This window comes from Myotis yumanensis, unplaced genomic scaffold, assembly GCF_028538775.1.
Source record: "Myotis yumanensis isolate MYYU_CA2020_CCGP unplaced genomic scaffold, mMyoYum1.0.hap1 SCAF_3, whole genome shotgun sequence".
In the NCBI taxonomy this organism is placed as follows: domain Eukaryota; kingdom Metazoa; phylum Chordata; class Mammalia; order Chiroptera; family Vespertilionidae; genus Myotis; species Myotis yumanensis.
In genome coordinates this window covers 56,227,058-56,234,005 of record NW_027223754.1, presented here as the reverse complement: position 1 = coordinate 56,234,005, position 6,948 = coordinate 56,227,058, and positions in this window count along the sequence as shown.

Sequence of the window (6,948 nt, the reverse complement as noted above, 5' to 3'; positions counted from 1 at the left end):
AGGTTAAGCCAGTTAATGATCTGCAGTTTCTATTCAGCTTTATTTTCCATAGATTTCTCCTGATAACCATAGCATGAACTCTAGAGTGTGTGTTAAGAACTGAAAAGAGGGCAAAAGGTCTTTATTAGTGTTTTTTATTCCCATATTCCATAGTTTTCTGAGGGGCAAAAATGTGTCAGGGTCCTCTCTGAAAAAAAAATGTAGTTGGGCAAAAGAAAAATGCTTTTATCCTTACATTAAACAAAATGCAAAGTAAAATCTTACTGATGACATCTGCCTTTTATGCTCTTTCAAAATCAATCTATTTATCCACTTTTTAGAATATACAGTAATTAAGTGTTCTGTTGCTCTTTGTTCTGACATATTCTGAGCTAATATGGAAAACTGCTATGATTAATTTGATATTTTAGGAGTATTTGCATTTGGTATCAGGTGTTAAAATGAGGAGGGATAATGCTTCATTTTACTCTTAATTATTTTGTGTTGAGTAACTATAAATATGTCCAGTGGATATTTTTATTAAGCTCAGATTATAAGAGAAATAATTGCAAATCTCTGTCCTAATAATAGCTCTTTTCCTACTGCATGGAGGATGAATGCTGGTTGAATGTCCTTTCAGAACATTATCAATCAAATCATCTGTCCACCTCAGTTTATATATTATTTTTTCAGTATTTGGAGATATACTAACAGACCACAGAGACCTTTATTTGGCTATTTCTCTTAATAAATAGAGGTGATTATGAATTGTTTCTGTAAACTAAAGTCCAAAGCTTTCTTTTTTAAAAAACTAAATGTATTTTTATTGATTTCAGAGAGGAATGGAGAGGGAGAGAAAGAGAGAAACATCAATGAGAGAGAATCATTGATTCGCTGCCTCCTGCATGTCCCCCACTGGGGATCGAGCCCACAACTTGAGCATATGCCCTGACCGGGAATCGAACCATGACCTCCTGATTCATAGGTCAAAGCTCAACCACTAAGCCATGCCAGTTGGGCAAGTCCAAAGCTTTCAAATGGTTTGTAGGACCTTATACTGAATCTCTTAAGATTCTGAAGCAAGCAACTTTCTGGGGCTCATGTTTGGCTATAGTCATTAGGATAAAGACATATCACCTGCATATCATAAATGGTCCATTCTGGTCATGAAATATGATGCCTACTCCTGCCAAAGATCAGGGATGGAGTGAGGAGAGAGATATAACTGACATGGAGGAGATGGAGGGGAGGAAGTGAAAACAGGATGGGACTGTGAGGAAAGTCCTTTCCCATAAGTTCACAGGTTAGGGAAGAGACTTGGGTCCAGTCCTAGGGAGGAGTCAATATGGAAATTCTTGTCTGTGAGGGGAGATGATGGTGCATCCTTGATTATTATTATTTTTTTCAATAATGGCAATGCTTGTATCAAAAAACAATCAGGGCTATGAAATTTGGGTTTTGTATATAAAAAAGGGCCACCAGAAACTTGAGCCCACGGGAACACAGACTTCATTCTAGGAGAATCAGCTGGAATTAAGAGCTACGGGCTTGCCTCCAAAGTGAACTTCGATAATGAAGATTCAGATACCTGAAGAAAATGTTTTCACAGCCCATTTACAAATGTACCAGGATGTCCAGTGTTCACTGATCTAGGAGAGAGGTTGCAGGTAGAAAATCATTACAGGCAGCTGAAATGGGGTTAGAAAAGGTAAAGACTTTTATGCATATGAGGTAAACTTGAGTAAAGGTATGTGCCTGATTTTTTTTCTCCCCTAGTCCTTTTTCCCATTGTCTTCAGATCATTTGACTCCTGAAGTATAACTTTACCTGAATTCAAAGGTTCTTTTTGACTTTCAGGAAGAGGTCCCTCTGACAAGGTTTCTTGACTAAGCACTAAATCATTCTTGCTGATTTGGTGGAAGTGATCTCTTAGTTCTGATAGCTGAGCTTCACTATCTTAGCAATGTTCTAGAACCCTATTGTCCTATATTTTTGAGCCCCATATTTATCTAACAATTATTCATTGAGCACCTACTATCTACCAGGTATAGGGAATAATGAAAATCTCTCCTGCCCCATGATCTCTAACCCAAGGCAGAGGTCCCACTATGTGTTGCTGGTTTCCTTATGCTGTTTATTTATTGGCCTTCGCTACAAGGCTCTTTATCTCAGGGTTCCTTTTGAATGCCCTTCCATCCAGATGTTCTATTTTACACTTCCTACATTTATCTGTCTGATCATATTGCCCCCCTGGATCTGGCTCCCTGACTGACCTTCCAGTATTGGCTTTTCCCTACTCACTCCCACCCCGCACCTTAGTGAGCACACGTGTTTGCAGGTCTCAGTCTCTCTGAGTCAGCCCCATCCAGCCTAATTAACATGATCCAGGGAAAAATAATTCCAAGAAGATGATAGTTTTCCAACTGCAAGGTCATGAAAAAATGTGTAGGCTAGAGACACATCTAGATTCAAATCTGGCTGTACCATTTGGAAAGTGACCGAAAACAAGTTACTTAAGCTTGTTGAATCTTAGTTTCACTGTATGTGAGCTTCTAAAAATCATAACTTCCCTCTCAAGTTTTTTGAGAGGTTTAAATGAGATGATGTATCTTAAGCATCTGGCACACAGTGGGTACTCAGTGATAGTTCTCTTTCCCTTTTGACAGTTTCATTGTCTATTTTTTTATTTTGCTATTGAATTTATTGGGATGACATCTTATATAATAAAAGCCTAATATGCAAATTGTTCCCTTGACTGGGAGTTTGACTGGGGGTTCGACTGGGGGCGGGGCTGGCGGTGATGGCAGCAGGTGGCTGGGGGAAGGGAGGCACCCCTGCAGGCAGCCACTAAGGACCCTACTCATGCACGAATTTTGTGTGCTGGGCCTCTAGTTGGTTAATAAAATTATATATATTCATGTGTACAATTCTATAATACATCATCTGTGTCATTGTCTATTTTGATAATAACTATGGAGAGAGAAAAGGACAGGGATAGAATTCTTCACTGACAAGTAGAGAAAGTAATCCTGAGGAAGGTTGTGAAGTAGTCACATCTGGTGGCTACTGGTTTGAGGAGGAGGGAGTATGAGGAGCCAAGACTTCTAACTAAATGTACAGTGGTTTTCTGTTATTTTTGTTTTTTTCATTCAATGGTGATGCTTTTACCTAAAAGTTAAAATAAAACAAAATTTGCAAGAAAACTTCCACTGCTTATTATATTTACTTTAAACATGTTGGTTAAAGTGGCCAAGCTTGCAGTTCTTTTCTTTTTTGCTCAATTCTTGCTGTCAATCTTTTCTTAATTTGTTCATGCTGAATATAAATGCTATGTGGGAAGGAACAACAACCACTTGGCCATAACCAAAACATATTTAGTTTTCATTATGCTCTAGGCCCTGAAAGTATTTTAAATGTTTACTCATTTACATCCCTCATCAACATTTTAAGATGATAGAACTGAAGTAAAGAGAGTTTACATGAGCCCGTGTTTGCAGAGCTAGTAAGGGGCAAATTATGCATTTGACCCAAGTCTGCCTGGCATCAGAGCCTAAAACTGCTTCTTAATTACCTTTTTAAGTGTTTAGTGTACTTTTAATTTATTGCCATCTGCCTTAACATTTTATATTGGTAAGTTAAATATCTGTTTATAGTAGCATAGGCTGAAGGTGGCAGAGCCAGCACAAAGTGAAAAGAGGACTTTGGATTTTTACATTACTGCCAGTAGGAATAAGCTTAGAAATCTATTCTTCTGTGACCTTGGGCTTTTTCTTATAGGATGACTCAGAGGACAGAACTAAGTACAGAGTCAGGAATTACAGAGAATTATTCATAGAGAGTGGGACTAGACTAGACTATAATCGAGAAAGTCCTGGGCAGTAGGACTGTAAGATTGGCAGGTAGAAAGAGAAAGGAAGAATATACAGTATGCTAAAATTTATATATAATTGTATCAGATGATATAATTATGTATAAAATCCAATATAACTTATCAATAATTATTTAGTTTCAAAAATTATGCTAAACTTCTTAAGGCCTTCAGGTAAAACATTCAAATAACTTTCAAAGGCAAAACAATTAGATTGGCATCAGACTTTTGTAAACTCACTTATAAAGCAAAGGCAACAAGAGAGCACATTAAAAAAAATCAGTGAAAAGAGTGAAAGCCACGGATTTTTTATTGAACCAAGAGTCTGTCAGTTATTAAGATACTAGAGGCCTAATGCATGAAATTCGTGCAAGAGTAGGCCTTCCTTCCCCTGGCTGCGGGCAGGCACCCAGGACCCTGGCTTCCCTCACAGCCCCAGCTTCATCTGGAAGGTAGTCCAGAAGGATGTTTGGTTTAATTAGCATGTTACGCTTTTCCTATATAATAAAAGGCTAATATGCAAATAGACTGAACAGTGGAACAACCGGACAACCAGTCGCTATGACATACGCTGACCACCAGGGGGCATGTGCGGAACATGGCAGGCGTTGCCCACGGCAGGATGGTGGAGCAGATGAGCAGGGGTGCCAGACCAAGGCGGGGCACCGGTCACTGTCATCTGGGTGAGGCTCTGGTGGTTACTGAAAATTTTTTGCTCCTGTGCTCCGCGATGCCACCCGGCGCTCGCACCCGCTGCAGGCGCCAGCCCTGTTCGAACGTGCAGGCAGTGCCGGAGCCACCACTCGCACCCACTGCCTGTGCCCAGCACCAGTCCCAATCACTTGGCACCATCAGCGGGTCTGAGCGGTGGCTGCCGGCCCTGATCACCCTTGAGGGCTTCTCCATCTCCCCCTGCTCCTGAGGGGTGATTGGGCCAGCAGCTACTGCTCACACTCACTGATGGTGCTGGCCCCACTTGCACCACTGCTGGCGCTGGCCCCAATTGCTCTGCGCCCTCAGAGGGTGCAAATGGGGCTGGTGCTGTCAGTGCGTGGGAACGGTGACAGCAGGAGTGGGGCTGCCAGCAGATGGGGGACTGGGGGCCGCAGCAGGAGAGGCTGGGCTGGGGTGTGGAGGATGGGCTGAGATGCACCCCTGTGCCTACTACAGCCTCGCGGTCCACAGTTCCTTTTAAGGTGCATGAATTCATGCACTGGGCCCCTGGTATTATTTATTTTTTTAAAAAATATATGTTATTGATTTTTTACAGAGAGGAAGGGAGAGGGATAGAGAGTTAGAAACATCGATGAGAGAGAAACATCAATCAGCTGCCTCCTGAACACCTCCTACTGGGGATGTGCCTGCAACAAAGGTACATGCCCTTGACCAGAATCGAACCTGGGACCCTTGAGTCCGCAGGCCGACGCTCTATCCACTGAGCCAAACCAGTTAGGGCGCCCCTGGTATTATTATAGATTAAAAAACAGTTCTCAGCATAGGAGAACTTAGGGAATTCTGTACTTATCACCTATTTTTGAAGAGTCTATGAGAGGATGAACTTTATCCAACCAGATGGTAACTGGGAAATTTTCAGCAAAAGAACTGATGATGAGCACTTACAAATATATAAAGCTGTATCTAAGACTCTATAAAATGAATTTGCAAATGCCACATGACAAAACAGAAATAATGCAATAAAAATTGGGAGGAGAAGAAAATAGAAAAAGCCTATTGTTGTATAAATGGACATTAAAGGATACTGGGCGGGGGGAGGACCTCCTGATAAACTAGATAGTATTAAGTTATATGAGAAAACAGGACACTAAAATCATTAAAAAAGGTAAATGTATAAAGCTAATCACTAGAAAAAAGATAGAACTGGCAGATGGCAAATGGGCAGCTACGGGACAAATGGTAATGGGAGGAGGAAGAATTACACTCTTTTCTGGGTGTAAATTTTAAACAGCTTTGACTCTTATAAACACAGTCATGTTTCATAGACTCAAAAAATATAAAGTCAACCAGGATGTAGAGATCCCAAAATTGAATATAAACAGTAACAAATAAACCTAACTGTATTACAAGTAAATAACAATCTCACTGAAGGGAATGGGGAAGATAAAAACTCATCTGAGTAACTTGGAGAAAGTGTAATTTAACTGTGTTGTGTGGCTAAAAACAAAACAAAAAAGAAAAAACACTATCCTGTAAACAAAAATTATACTCAAGTTAGTAAACCTGTTTCTTATGGGAGGTGTGGGTAAACAATTCTGTAATCACTTTGTGAGTATACTAAGATTGAGGGAATAAGTGAATGAATTGTAGATACTGAGAGGTTTATTTCTATCAGAGAAAGATAAGGAAAAGAGGAAGACTAAAATGAATCTTGGATTGATTTGGTGTCAGAGGTATCAGTTGGAACTCAAGGTATTTGAGATATAAGCACACACACATAAATAGGTATAGATATGTGTGTGTGTATAAGTGTGAGTTGGTATATACATATGTTCATAGTTGTGCCTGCTGACAGGCCTAAGAGCAATGGCACTCCAGTAGCAATAAGCAAACCTAGAATCCAGATGTGGGTTTCTAAATACGATTCCCCAATAAGGGGAACTAGGAATTCCCAGAGAAATGGTAAATTACAGAATTGGAACAGGAAATATTCAAGATAAGCCTGGACTATCTTGTGGTACTTAAAAAAAAGAAAGTGATGAAAAAAAAAAAGAATTTGGGAATGTCAAAAGGACACAAAAGTCAAAGTAAAGAAGCTCCAATAGCCAAAACTAGATGAATTTTAGAAACAAAATATTTAATAATAGTGTTGGATTATAGTTCACAGATTAAACTAGATATTCACAAGTCCATACTGATGTAAACAAATTATAAATGGGAATAGGGGATAGCCCCTTTTTAATGAGAGAATTCAAATTGACATGTAGGAGGAATGACAGAAATATAAACACCGCATTAGGCAACCACCTCAGCAAAAATTGTTGCAAACAAAATGCTAAATTCAATGGGCAAAGTCTGGAGAGAAATAGGACATTAACACAGTCCAAAGTATCTCTACTAAGGTATTTATCAATTGCAGAGGGAGA